Source organism: Triticum aestivum, chromosome 4A (genome assembly GCF_018294505.1).
Source record: "Triticum aestivum cultivar Chinese Spring chromosome 4A, IWGSC CS RefSeq v2.1, whole genome shotgun sequence".
Classification (NCBI taxonomy): Eukaryota; Viridiplantae; Streptophyta; class Magnoliopsida; order Poales; family Poaceae; genus Triticum; species Triticum aestivum.
The window spans coordinates 515,600,530-515,615,168 of NC_057803.1; the positions used below are offsets into that span (position 1 = coordinate 515,600,530).

The 14,639-nt window shown below is 42.4% G+C and overlaps 1 long non-coding RNA gene across 1 annotated transcript; it reads left to right on the top strand.

Moving 5' to 3' along the window:
• Positions 1-7,205: 7,205 nt before the first annotated feature.
• On the top strand, positions 7,206-11,705 carry LOC123086665 (uncharacterized). Its single transcript, XR_006441039.1, has 3 exons — positions 7,206-7,570; positions 7,729-7,885; positions 7,975-11,705. It is a non-coding gene; the product is annotated as an uncharacterized lncRNA (long non-coding RNA).
• Positions 11,706-14,639: the final 2,934 nt, after the last annotated feature.

Genomic DNA, 14,639 nt, shown 5'->3' on the forward strand with positions numbered 1-14,639 from the left:
AAGACACATTTCTCCAATTTGGGTTCTAGCTTATCAGGTTGAAGCCTTTTCACATAAGCATCACAACCCCAAACTTTAAGAAACGACAACTTTGGTTTCTTGCCAAACCACAGTTCATAAGGCGTCGTCTCAACAGATTTCGATGGTACCCTATTTAACGTGAATGCAGCTGTCTCTAAAGCATAACCCCAAAACGATAGCGGTAAATCAGTAAGAGACATCATAGATCGCACCATACCTAGTAAAGTATGATTACGACGTTCCGACACACCATTACGTTGTGGTGTTCCGGGTGGCGTGAGTTGCGAAACTATTATGCATTGTTTCAAATGTAGACCAAACTCATAACTCAAATATTCTCCTCCATGATCAGATCATAGAAACTTTATTTTCTTGTTACGATGATTTTCCACTTCACTCTGAAATTCTTTGAACTTTTCAAATGTTTTAGACTTATGTTTCATTAAGTAGATATACCCATATCTGCTTAAATCATCTGTGAAGGTGAGAAAATAACGATACCCGCCACGAGCTTCAATATTCATCTGACCACATACATCAGTATGTATGATTTCCAATAAATCTGTTGCTCGCTCCATTGTTCCGGAGAACGGCGTTTTAGTCATATTGCCCATGAGGCATGGTTCGCATGTACCAAGTGATTCATAATCAAGTGATTCCAGAAGTCCATAAGTAGGGAGTTTCTTCATGCGCTTTACACCAATATGACCCAAATGGTAGTGCCACAAATAAGTTGCACTATCATTATAAACTCTACATCTTTTGGCTTCAACATTATGAATATGTGTATCACTACTATCAAGATTCAACACAAATAGACCACTCTTCAAGGGTGGATGACCACTCATATAAATAGAACAACCATTATTCTCAGATTTAAATGAATAACCGTCTCGCATCAAACAAGATCTAGATATAATGTTCATGCTTAACGCTGACACCAAATAACAATTATTTAGGTTTAAAACTAATCCCAAGGTAGATGTGGAGGTAGCGTGCCGACGGTGATCACATCGACTTTGCAACCATTTCCCACGCGCATCGTCACCTCGTACTTAGCCAGTCTTCGCTTAATCCGTAGTCCCTGTTTCGAGTTGCAAATATTAGCAACAGAACCAGTATCAAATACCCAGGTGCTACTACGAGCTCTAGTAAGGTACACATCAATAGCATGTATATCACATATACCTTTGTTCACCTTGCCATCCTTCTTATCCGCCAAATACTGGGGGCAGTTCCGCTTCTAGTGACGAGTCCCTTTGCAGTAGAAGCACTCAGTCTCAGGCTTAGGTCCAGACTTGGGTTTCTTCTCTTAAGCAGCAACTTGTTTGCCGTTCTTCTTGAAGTTCCCTTTCTTCTCCCCTTTACCCTTTTTCTTGAAACTGGTGGTCTTGTTGACCATCAACACTTGATGCTCCTTCTTGATTTCTACCTCCGCAGCCTTTAGCATTGTGAAGAGCTCAGGAATCGTCTTATCCATCCTTTGCATATTATAGTTCATCATGAAGCTCTTGTAGCTTGGTGGAAGTGATTGAAGGACTCTGTCAATGACACTATCAACCGAAAGATTAACTCCCAGCTGAGTCAAGTGATTATGGTACCCAGACATTCTGAGTATATGTTCACTGACAGAACTATTCTCCTCCATCTTGCAGCTATAGAACTTATTGGAGACTTCATATCTCTCAATCTGGGCATTTGCTTGAAATATTAAATTCAACTCCTGGAACATCTCATATGCTCCATGACATTCAAAACGTCGTTGAAGTACCGATTCTAAGCCCTAAAGCATGGCACACTGAACTATTGAGTAGTCATCAGCTTTGCTCTGCCAGACGTTCATAACATCTGGCGTTGCTCCTGCGGCGGGTTTGGCACCCAGCGGTGCTTCCAGGATGTAATTCTTCTGTGTAGCAATGAGGATAATCCTCAAGTTACGGACCAGTCCGTGTAATTGCTACCATCATCTTTCAACTTTGCTTTCTCAAGGAATGCATTAAAATTCAATGGAACAACAACACGGGCCATCTATCTACAATAACATAGACAAGCAAAATACTATCAGGTACTAAGTTCATGATAAATTTAAGTTCAATTAATCATATTATTTAAGAACTCCCACTTAGATAGACATCCCTCTAATCATCTAAGTGATCACGTGATCCATATCAACTAAACCATAACCGATCATCACGTGAAATGGAGTAGTTTTCAATGGTGAACATCATTATGTTGATCATATCTACTATATGATTCACGCTTGACCTTTCGGTCTCAGTGTTTCGAGGCCATATCTGCATATGCTAGGCTCGTCAAGTTTAACCCGAGTATTCTGCGTGTGTAAAACTATCTTACACCCGTTGTAGATGAACGTTGAGCTTATCACACCTGATCATCACATGGTGTCTCGGCACGACGAACTTTGGCAATGGTGCATACTCAGGGAGAACACTTTTGCCTTGAAATTTAGTGAGAGATCATCTTATAATGCTACCGTCAAACAAAGCAGAATAAGATGCATAAAGGATAAACATCACATGCAATCAATATAAGTGATATGATATGGCCACCATCATCTTGTGCCTTTGATCTCTATCTCCAAAGCACCGTCATGATCACCATCGTCACCGGCGCGACACCTTGATCTCCATCATAGCATCATTGTCGTCTCGCCAACTATTGCTTCTACGACTATCGCTACCGCTTAGTGATAAAGTAAAGCAATTACAGGGCGATTGCATTGCATACAATAAAGCGACAACCATATGGCTCCTGCCAGTTGCCGATAACTCAGTTACAAAACATGATCATCTTATACAATAAATATATCATCATGTCTTGACCATATCACATCACAACATGCCCTGCAAAAACAAGTTAGACATCCTCTACTTTGTTGTTGCAAGTTTTACGTGGCTGCTACGGGCTGAGCAAGAACCGTTCTTACCTACGCATCAAAACCACAACGATAGTTCGTCAAGTTAGTGCTGCTTTAACCTTCTCAAGGATCGGGCGTAGCCACACTCGGTTCAACTAAAGTTGGAGAAACTGACACCCGTCAGCCACCTGTGTGCAAAGCACGTCGGTAGAACCAATCTCGCGTAAGCGTGCGTAATGTCGGTCCGGGCTGCTTCATCCAACAATACCGCCGAACCAAAGTATGACATGCTGGTAAGTACTATGACTTGTATCGCCCACAACTCGCTTGTGTTCTACTCATGCATATAACATCTACGCATAAACCTGGCTCGGATGCCACTGTTGGGGAACGTAGTAATTTCAAAAAAATTCCTATGCACACGCAAGATCATGGTGATGCATAGCAACGAGAGGGGAGAGTGTTGTCCATGTACCCTCGTAGACCGTTAAGCGAAAGCGTTATGACAACGCGATTGATGTAGTCGTACGTCTTCACGTTCGACCGATCCTCAGTGCCGAATGTATGACACCTCCGCGTTCAGCACACATTCAGCTCGGTGACGTCCCACGAACTCACGATCCAATAGAGCTCGGGGAAGAGTTTTGTTAGCACGATGGCGTGGTGACGATGTTTATGAAGCTACCGTTGTAGGGCTTTGCCTAAGCACCGCTACAGTATGACCGAGGTGGATTATGGTGGAGGGGGGCACCGCACACGACTGGGAGAGATCAATGATCAACTTGTGTGTCTAGAGGTGCCCCCTGCCCCCGTATATAAATAATCAAGGGGGGAGGCCGGCCGGCCCTAGAGGGCATGCCAGGAGGAGGAATCCTCCTCCTAGTAGGAGTAGGATTCCCCTCTTTCCTACTCCTACCAGGAAGGGGAAAGGAAGGGGAGACGGAGAAGGAAAGGGGGGCGCCCCCCTCTCCTAGTCCAATTCGGACCAAAGGGGGAGGGGGCGTGCGGCCTGCCCTGGCCGGCCCCTCTCTCTCTCCACTAGGGCCCAACAAGGCCCATTGACCCCCCGGGGGTTCCGGTAACCCCTCCGGCACTCCGGTAAAATCCCGATTTCACCCGAAACTCTTCCGATGTCCAAATGTAGGCTTCCAATATATCAATCTTTATGTCTCGACCATTTCGAGACTTCTCGTCATGTCCGTGATCATATCCGGGACTCCAAACTACCTTCGGTACATCAAAACACATAAACTCATAATACCGATCGTCATAGAACTTTAAGAGCGCGGACCCTACGGGTTCGAGAACTATGTAGACATGACCGAGACATGTCTCCGGTCAATAACCAATAGCGAAACCTGGATGCTCATATTGGTTCCTACATATTCTACGAAGATCTTTATCGGTCAAACCGCATAACAATATACGTTGTTCCCTTTGTCATGGGTATGTTACTTGACCGAGACTCGATCGTCGGTATCCCAATACCTAGTTCAATCTCGTTACCGGCAAGTCTTTTTACTCGTTCCGTAATGCAACATTCCGCAACTAACTCATTAGTCACATTGCTTGCAAGGCTTATAGTGATGTGCATTACCGAGAGGGCCCAGAGATACCTCTCCGACAATCGGAGTGACAAATCCTATTCTTGATCTATGCCAACTCCACGAACACCATCGGAGACACCTGTAGAGCACCTTTATAATCACCCAGTTATGTTGTGACGTTTGGTAGCACACAAAGTGTTCCTCCTGTATTCGGGAGTTGCATGATCTCATAGTCATAGGAACATATATAAGTCATGAAGAAAGCAATAGCAGTAAACTTAAACGATCAAGTGCTAAGCTAACGAAATGGGTCAAGTCAATCACATCATTCTCCTAATGATGTGATCCCGTTGATTAAATAACAACTCATGTCTATGGCTAGGAAACTTAACCATCTTTGATCAATGAGCTATTCAAGTAGAGGCATACTAGTGACACTATGTTTGTCTATGTATTCACACATGTATTATGTTTCCGGTTAATACAATTCTAGCATGAATAATAAACGTTTATCATGAAATAAGGAAATAAATAATAACTTTATTATTGCCTCTAGGGCATATTTCCTTCAGGTTGCCTAATGTTTGGTTTGGCGCGGTTGGCGGGTTGTTGGAGTTTTCGGTGGTGGCGTTAGAAATGATTTGTGGCGGTGAACAGTTCTTTGGTCATATTGGTGCCGATGGTTGACCTATATCTTGGGGGTTCGTGGCGGCGATGAAGCTTGGTGTTCGGTGTCCTTCGACGGTCCTTAGTTTTTGTTGCCTTGCATAGAGGTTTGGTTCCCTCTATTTGTGATGGAGTGCAAGGTGTGGCCTAAAGGATGTGCAGGGGTTGTCTCGGCAGAACAATAGCCCTTCAACACAGTTTGTGGCTCTCTTTGTCGTGACGTTCCGAGGTAGTGGGTGTTGGAAGTATGCCCTAGATGCAATAATATTTATATTATTATGTTTCCATATTCATAATTATAGAGTTTATATCATATGCTATAACTGCTATGATTCTGGAATATGCGATTCAGTAGAAAACTCATATGCACGTGTAGAATGAAAAACGGTAAATAAAGGGTTTCTAGTCTTGCCTCTAGGACTAGCTCAAGTGTTGTTGGTGATCATATTTTCTGGATCTTAGGATATTCTTAAGTTTAATGATAGTCTTAAAACAACATTGAGATTGTGACCTTGGTAGAACGATCATATTGAATCGACCCAAACTTGTTTGTTATGAATTGAGTTAACACCGTCTGTAATCAATTGACACAACACGAAGTGTTAACGTGTGATTTTTCTTCTTAGACCATGAGAGTATCAGAGTCACTTCTTATCATATGGTGGGCTTTGGAGTTGCTCCAAGAAACAACAAACATGACTAGATTTCCATTCAAATTTGAATGGCAGAATGTATCTTCATGTACATGCTTTCCTGGTTTTTGTTTTAACTACAAACAAGCATGTTCATCTCTTATTGTTTCATCAGGTTCTTAGGCACCCAAAGAAGCAAAGACTAAACAAGCTGGATGGATAAACTTCTGGTCACTCAAAAGCTGGATGATCTGGGAGCAATTCATCTTCCGTAGAAAAATGCCTACCAAACATAATGTTCAACTTAGCAAGTTTTTCGTTGTATATGGTTCCGTGTTTTTATGTGAACCATGAACTTGTCATAGCCGATTGTATGATCTGGGAGCGATTTATTTTCTATGTTTTCTTACTATAGTTTGCTACTTTGCATACTCTAAGAGCAAGTACCCGTGAAGTTCGGTATTTTATTATAAGAGTTGTTAAACTAATAAAGATTGGATTTTTAACTGTACTGTTGCTATTATCATAGTTATTATAGCAAACCTTGTCTACCAAACAAGTTTTATGAAAAAGGATTGGAGACTTAGGGATGTGAGAGGAGTTGAGGGGATTGAATGGAAGGAAGAGATTCATCAAATTCCCTGATCTCCTCCTTTCCAAATCTTCCCAATCCATTTCTACCAAACAAAGCTTTATGGTTTTTTTGTCTGTGTTAAATCCACTAGACGCACGATTTTTCTCAACCTGTTTGGTAAAGAGTTGGGCAGGGAAATGAGAGTTTACACTAGCAGCGTGTTTGGTAACGACAGGGAAAGGGCATGGGAGTTTAGCGATGAGAATTTGCCAAGGGATTATACATGAAAAGTTGATTTGAAGTCCCATTCCTCTGTTTGTTATGTGAAAGCAATTAAAGATGGGAATTTAAAAAACAATTAACTACCCCTATTTAGTTGGTGGGATTAGGCAGAGAAATAACCAACTTTCAATCGTGAAACGTCACCCTTCATCACGTCCAAACTAACAAAACATTTTTTTTCTCTGTCAATTCCCAATCCCCGATTAAATTACCAGGCCCCCTAGGGAAGAGATTTGAAGGAGTTAGGCCTCTTAATTCCTCTTTCCCTTCTCTTCTTAATTCTCATGTCCCTGAATCAATCAAAGGATTTAAAATGCCACTTACCTTAAACTCCCATTCCTTGTCTTCAACTTTCCCCAACCAAACACGCTGTAGAGTGTTTATGGAGGGATTAGTCATGGAAATAGATATTTACTCCCATTCCCTTGTTTGGTATATGATAGGAATTAATGTGAGATAAAACTTTGGTCATGAATTAACAAAGTACCCCTTAAAAAGAAATAGATGGGAATTGGCTTCCTCAACTTTCATTCCCCTTCCCACTTAAATTCCCATCCCCTCTAATCAAATAGCGCACTTTTAATCTCATCACCCCTCAACTCCCATTTCCCATCTAATTTCCCCCGAACCAAACACGCCGTCAACACCAAAAAAGACCCTAGTTCGCACGAACTCTCACATCCACGGCTCCACGCACCTGCACGAACTCAAGCTCGCGCCGCCGCCTCTCTTCTCAGCCGCCGACCAGGCTCGAGGCTGCCGCCGTCTACCTGTCGCGGGCCGCCGCCGTGGAGCCGTCCACCGACCGCCGCCGTTCCCCCACTTCTCCAGACCCCAGCCCCCAGGCAGAGGCAGGCCCCTCCGCGGCTCCGCCTCAGGCTGCTCCCCTAGTCCCGGTCTCCGCAACTGTTCCCGGGCGCGGTGCGCCCGTTCGCCGCCGTGCGTCGTTCCCTACTTCCCGGCCTTACCAGTGAGTAGTGACCTTGCTAATTTTCTTTGATTATTTTCACTTGTACTCAAGGACCAGCCGACCAGGGACTGTCAGGGACTGCTTGTACCGTGTTTTCAGTCGTATATGCACGGTTTGAATTCAAATTGATGTATTTGCCTATTTCATTTATGTTGTAGAAATAGAAGTTGAGGAATAAGATGAGAGACGATTGGCTGAATTACAGGATGGTTTGCTGTATTGACCGAGATGTATTTGAAAGTATTGATGATGGTGCTATTATATATCGCTTTCAATCATATAGGTCTCACAAAGGGCTTTTACCTCGTCGAAGTGGTAAGTTTTTAGATTTGTAGCAATGATAGTTGTTTCACTTGATGTTTATGCCTTTTCTTATGAAATTATAACTTTATAATGCATTGAAGGTGTTGGTTCATCTACCGTTGATCAAGCTATGGGAGGCACTGATGAATGAAGTAATTGATTTGGTATTTTTGTATCCCGTTATTATTATTTGTACTTCTGTCATGTTTTATAGATTTGGTTGGATCATTGTGCATTGAATTTTAATTAAAATTTTGTTGAGCAATTGAACTTTATTTTATATGTTTTCATATGAGGTATTGTTTAGAAATGTTACGAGGTATTTTTGGGGTTGTTATAAGGTCCAAAGTTTTTCTATGTTGTCGGAAAAAATTTGGCCCAGGGTTTTGGCTTCATTCCTGGCTCTGCCACTGCTGACCTCTGCGAGGAGGATCTAGCCTGGTGGAGGAGGGCGTGGGGAGGGGGAGGACAGCCACGGGACTGCTCGCCGGTGACAAGGAGGGAAGCCATGGACTGCTCGATACTGATGGGGTAGTGAATCGAGCAATAATGCTCACAGTTTCTCGTGTTGGGCATCTAAATCGAGAGACGGTGCTCACAGTTTCTCATGCTGGGCTTCTGAGTCAGAGCTCGCGGAGGAGAGATGAGGCGGTCAGAGTTCTTCATCCTCGACTCCGACGACTTGTGGCTGAGTGAGTCGGTGTGGAAAAGGTAGAGGAGGTGGCAAGAAGGTAGGGGCTGCTGTGAGGGCGAGCACGCCTGCCATCGGCAACCAGGAGGCTGAAGAGGGATGTGGTGTGGCCGCTTGGAGGGTGAGTGCGCTTATAAAGGTTTGGGTGGTGACTGTGGCTGCCGGCAGTGAAGTCCACTGACTTGCTATCGTTTGGCGTGGGATCACTAACCTATGTGCCAGATTGCCTGTGGGGCGACATGTCAGCCACCCACGTCAGGGAAGCAATATTGCAGAGAAGCCTCGTCCGCGGTGAAGGGAGGAGGAGGGGCATTACGGGTTGGGTTGTTCACGCAATCGAAGAAAGACATGACTAGTGGGTCTCACATGTATGTGAGGGAAACAAAGAAAGAGGATGATGGGCTAGATGTTTTGGGGGCAAAAGGATCACCAGTGGGTCTCACACGTGAAAGTCCTTTCACATGTCATTTAACACTATTATGCGGATTTTTTTTGATGGAAGCGTTAGATTTGTAATGAAACTAGTTAGCTGCCCATGCGTTGCTACGGAAATAAATTATACTCCCTTCGTCCCATATTAAGTGCACTCAAACAATGTTTGGTTTCAAAGTGTGCACACACGCTGATTTAAATTGTGTCGTGTTATTTCCCGCCGAACATGCTAAGTCGCCGCACGTGTTATTCTTTCTTCCTACCTCACTCATCTCGGCCCATCACCCAATTTTGCTCCACTTCACTTCTCTCCGCCATAGCACACAGTGTTTCATCACATTCAAAACATCCTATTTCTGATAGCTACTACATCTGTAAACAAATATAAGTCGTTTTAGAGACTTGACGGAGGGAGTAGTTTCTATCAAACTAGGTAATTCCCCCGCGCGTTGCTGCGGGAATTCTTAGTCCTACGCACGTGGTAATGCATAAATAGAATAACTTTGTTTGAATAAGATGGATATATGATCTTAAGATGATTTTTTCTGGAATGGACATAATACTTGCAGTATAATTATAAAGATAGCAAATGTAGTGTTATGGCATAAGTAATCTCATATCATTTACATTAATAATATTGTATATAAACACTCTAAGAGCCGGATTCTCAAATGGAGATGCGATGAAAGGTATGTACAAATTCCCATTACTTAATGTGTATTATATGTGGATCCTGTTGTAAATATCTTCTGCATGTTACTCCCTTCGTTCCTAAATATTTGTCTTTCTAGAGATTTTGACAAGTGACTATATACGGAGCAAAATGAGTGAATCTACACTCTAAAATATGTCCATTTGAGTCTCTAAAAAGACAAATATTTAGGAACGGAGGGAGTATTACATAAGTTCTACAGAATATAACCAAATTGTTCATATATAAAAGCAAGTGTAAAAATAGGGTGTGTTGCAACATATAGTTGTATCTACTAATAAACTGGAAACATTAGTTTGTTCTTGTGTTCGTTAACATCTCTGGTAGCTTATATAATAATTAGTGTGAACACCTACGAACATATTCCTCTTTCCAAATGAGAAGGGTATGTTCTGAGGCGAAGCTAATGCAGATAGTAGTAGCGGATGCTTGACATGAAGGGATGATACCGTACTCAGGCTTCATCTTGCTAATCATAATATGAAATCTCTACAAAATATTAGAATGGGCTAATGAGTCTGGGCATTATATGCAAGCTATACAAAATTCTTATAGATCATACACTGAGATTGGACAGAGATTAGTAACATTGTGCATGTAGAATATAAGTAAATAAGATGGAACTTCACAATTGACAGAAGCAACGAATATTTTGAGGAGAGATCCAATTAATATTGCAGCTGAAAGAAAATAGAAGGTGCCTGCAAGAAATGACGATGTAGGTGGAAGCAACGTATCAATCCCCTGCTACTTGAGCAGGAAAAATAAGGTACCTATGTACGTATACATGGAGGTAAGAGGGCAGAGGGAATTGCAAGCTTTCCCTTTTTAATAAAGTGTCTAAGGCATTAAGACAATCAGCAAGAGCACCATCGAAAACTAGAAAGTGCACTGGAATAGCACCACTTGAGCTATCAAATGTTTAATAAAAGAAATTAATTGCACAGCTGCTAGTTTGATTCACGTCGTTAAAGCTTGTGTTAAGCAATTCAGTAAGCATCTCCCAACAAAGCAGTAGGAGCAGTAAAGGAGCAGAGATACTGAATTAACTTAAAAGGTGGGTTCCTCCAGAAACAATGACATAAACTTAATCTGCAGAAGAAATACTATGCCTGAAAACTATAGATGTTCTAGGACTAAAGGTGCCAATGGCCATGGGAAATAAATAGCAGGAATTCCAGCGCTTTAAGCATGGAACAAACAGAATAATAAATGCATGAATAGTAAGGAAAATCGGGTGAGTATGAAAGAACAAAGTAAAGGCACATGAACTTCATCTTGGCAAGGTGATGATTCATGGTATGTGCCATGGAGATGGATCCAAAATCACAATTTCTTGGCTGCAAATATATGGGCATGAAGTCAGGTATACTATTTAATAACTTTTTTGTTGAAAGAAAAGGCAGAGCAGTTTCTGCCTTAGGCATTTCAAAACATGTATGAAACCTGAGTGACCGATTTCAATTACATGAAGGTAATGTTAACACTGCACGGAAAGTGCAGCTGGCCATTACCAAGCTGTGTTAAGCTAGAAACAGAGGAGGAGAAAGAGATAAGAGGTACAGGTTATTTATTAATAACTTTATTAACAGGTTAACTGAACCTTGGTCCTGTGACTTACGCCCTGGCTGTTGGGAGCAGTGTCTAAAATATGTTTTTCTACTTGATTAGATTAATTACTTGGTAGCTGATTTTGTACCTACAATATGCAAGATCGAGTTAATTAGGCTGATCCCAACTGCAAAGAGTCCTGTTCTTCCTCGCCCAATGCAAGCCACGCCTACCGGCTCGCCAGCTCCACGCCAGAGCAAAGGGAGGACTGAAGGGGCTTCACGACGGGAAGCAGCAAGGTTCATGTTGCCTTGCGATGGAGCGGAGTGGAGTATGGAGGGCGGCCTCAGACGAGTGAAGCCGATGTGGACGGTCAGAGGAGCCCGGCTAGGCGAAGCCAATGTGGGGCACCGGTGAGGCGCTGCAGGTGCCCGGTGACACCTTTCTCTTCTCTTTTTTGAAAGGTACACCGCAGAATTACTGGACTTCTATTAAGGTAGTACTCCTGCAACAGTACAATATGCAAAGGACAACGAAGCCGCAGACGAAGAAGAACACTTGCAGCCAACCCTGGTCACGGAGAGACACCATCGCTTGACGCTCTGTGCACCGCAGTTGTAGTCTGCCCTTGAAGACGAAATCTTGAAGGCGGTAAACACGCATCGGACGGAGACACCCTCCATGCCTCGTCGAGATCGCGCCGGAATACCCCACCTGAATAGGTTGAGGTCTGATTTCGCCGAGATCGAGCCACATCTTTGAGTGGTGACATGGTATTGCGTTGCAGAGCTGGATTCCGAAGGCAGCGGCCGGAGATGAGATACGCAGACGAAGTGCTGCTTTGTTCATTAGTGAAAATGCGGTGGGAGCCTGGGAGGTGGAGGATACGATGCATCTGGTCTTTTAGAATGGTTCATATGTATGACAAGGAGAAGCAGTATCGCGATCATGTGGAGATCAAGCTAATTTATAGGGAGGGCAAAAAAAGATGCAAGGAAGGGCAGAAGACGGCACATTTTTTTCTTGATCGCCTAGATCAGTTCCCGTCTAGTCGTTTCTCATGGATTTGTTGAGTATCTATGATGTGGGCTGCTTTAATTGCCAGTTCGCTAGTGGGAGAAAACAAAACGACTGAAAACGAATGGGCTGCCATGTATGCTAGACTAATGGATTGCCAGTCTGCTAGCAAAGAAAACTGAACAGGCAGAAAAACAACCACAGGACAAAAACCGAATAGCCACTTTGTAGAGAGCTGGTGACATTGCAGGATAGCTGAGGTGGATAGGTTGATGAGGTGGATAGCCTACACGTTAAGAGAAATAAGATAGTGGGGATGAACTATTTAGGTATTATAGATACGATAACAACTGATAATATCCTAGTGCCAAGAATCACAAGAAAAAAGGAAAATCTAACAACTGATACAAGGAACGACATCTTTGTTATATTCATTAGTCTACCAATATTCCGATTGCCAACACAGTTTGTAGTTCTTGCAACACATATCATGTTTTGTCAGTATATGGATAGGCAACAGGTCTCTCCCCTTCGCTTTTGCAGTTCAAAACATGTGGTTGGCTCTGTAGTGGTCTTGGCCTCTTGGGCAAACTGATTAACCTTCGAAACAGAAAATGATAATTTGATGGTCAAATTCTTTCTAGTAGAAACAGGAGGGCATTACCTTAGCATGTTTTATGCGGGAACATTACCTTGGTTTACACAAGCAAGTGGATTATGACCCGAGCCTCAAGTTCATACACCAAAATTAGCAATCACTTATTTATCCTCTGTTTAAATTAAGTTTTTCTAAAATGTATCATCACAAGAAGTTAACTGGCATAGCAGTGACGTTAAGACATTCAAGCAAACATATAAATCTCTAATGATCAGTAAGAGAAGTACAAAATCATTGCATAGGTCACGAAGAGCATGTTGAGAACATATCACATTATAGAGTGAGCCAGTACAAGATACCCAATCTTTCTCTAAATAAAGGAAGCTAGAGCTCTGTATCTTTGCAAACTAATAACATACCTTTGACTGCCTAGATAAGAGATACTTAGTTTAAGTTTTCTTAATATAATCAAGAAGTGAAGATACTGGAGAGCTGCATCTGCGATTCTCTATCCCTATGGAACTACTACACCGCAAGATGATTAGAGTGCAGACAAAATTCTGGCATGCAGAGAGTTTAACTATCGGGCATTGCATGATAATACGGGTCTGAACCCGAGGGCAGTCAGACATGCATCTGCATATTGCATATATGCACAATCTGATGTCAACGAAAGCAATGAACATAGAGCAACATAATATATAACTGACATAGAAGTAACACTTTATCGGTAATGGAGGAATGCAGTATTAACCAGACAACACTTTAGCCACAACATCTTGCAATACTAATCAGCTACCTATATATGTCGTCGGCGAAAATAATACAAAAGGCATACGGCACAACTACATTATGGCACATAATGCATGAGGTAAACACTAATTTAGTAATTACTCTCTCTGTAGGCCATAGGCCAACAATCATGAATGGCGATAGAGCTGTAGTTCTTGGGTGCTTGCAATGAACTTATATCAGGTATTGGCAGAGCATGGATATACGATAGATAGAACTTCCCGAAGTGCGTTACTTGTGTTAGAAATTTGAACACAGACCACCCAAATACTGGCAGTAAAGCAGCAGCTCTAAACTATTGGAAACGCTTGTTCACAAAAGTTTGGAGCTCACCATGTCAAGCATACAAGCTTCCTCTGAACGTATTGTCCAAATTTGCAGTTCTATTATTCAGAACTTTATCTACATGCAACTTATTGTGTTTCCCTGACTCTAGCCCATGTAGCAATGAGCTGTACTTCTCTACTGGAGCACATTGTGTTTCCCTGACTCTAGCCCATTTAGCAATGAGCTGTACTTCTCTACTGGAGCACAGAACAACGATAACCAATAGTTGCAGAAGAGAACTTGATGATCTATTGTGAATTTGTGATCCCAATTCTGATCATAGGCAAGACAAATTATAGAATGTAGAGATCATGCTGATGTCCGACATGTAACCGTAGATGAGTATCCGCTTGTCGACTTCATTGCAGTAAGAAAGAAGGCAAACAAGGTTGGCATGCCAGAGCCTGGCCATCACCTCTACTTCTTTTGCGAAATCAGTTTTGCATTTCCTTGTTAGAGCTGACTGCCTAAGCCTTTTCAAGTAACCGTTCTTACTGATTGTACAATTATAAAGCTATTGATTAGCCTATCCATCTCTAAAAAGAGGTGCTTAAACTCCTACAAACCGAAATTGATCAAATAAGCAAATCACATATGCAATCTTGGGGATGAAATATATGTGTGCATACCTCCCGGCAAGAATTGC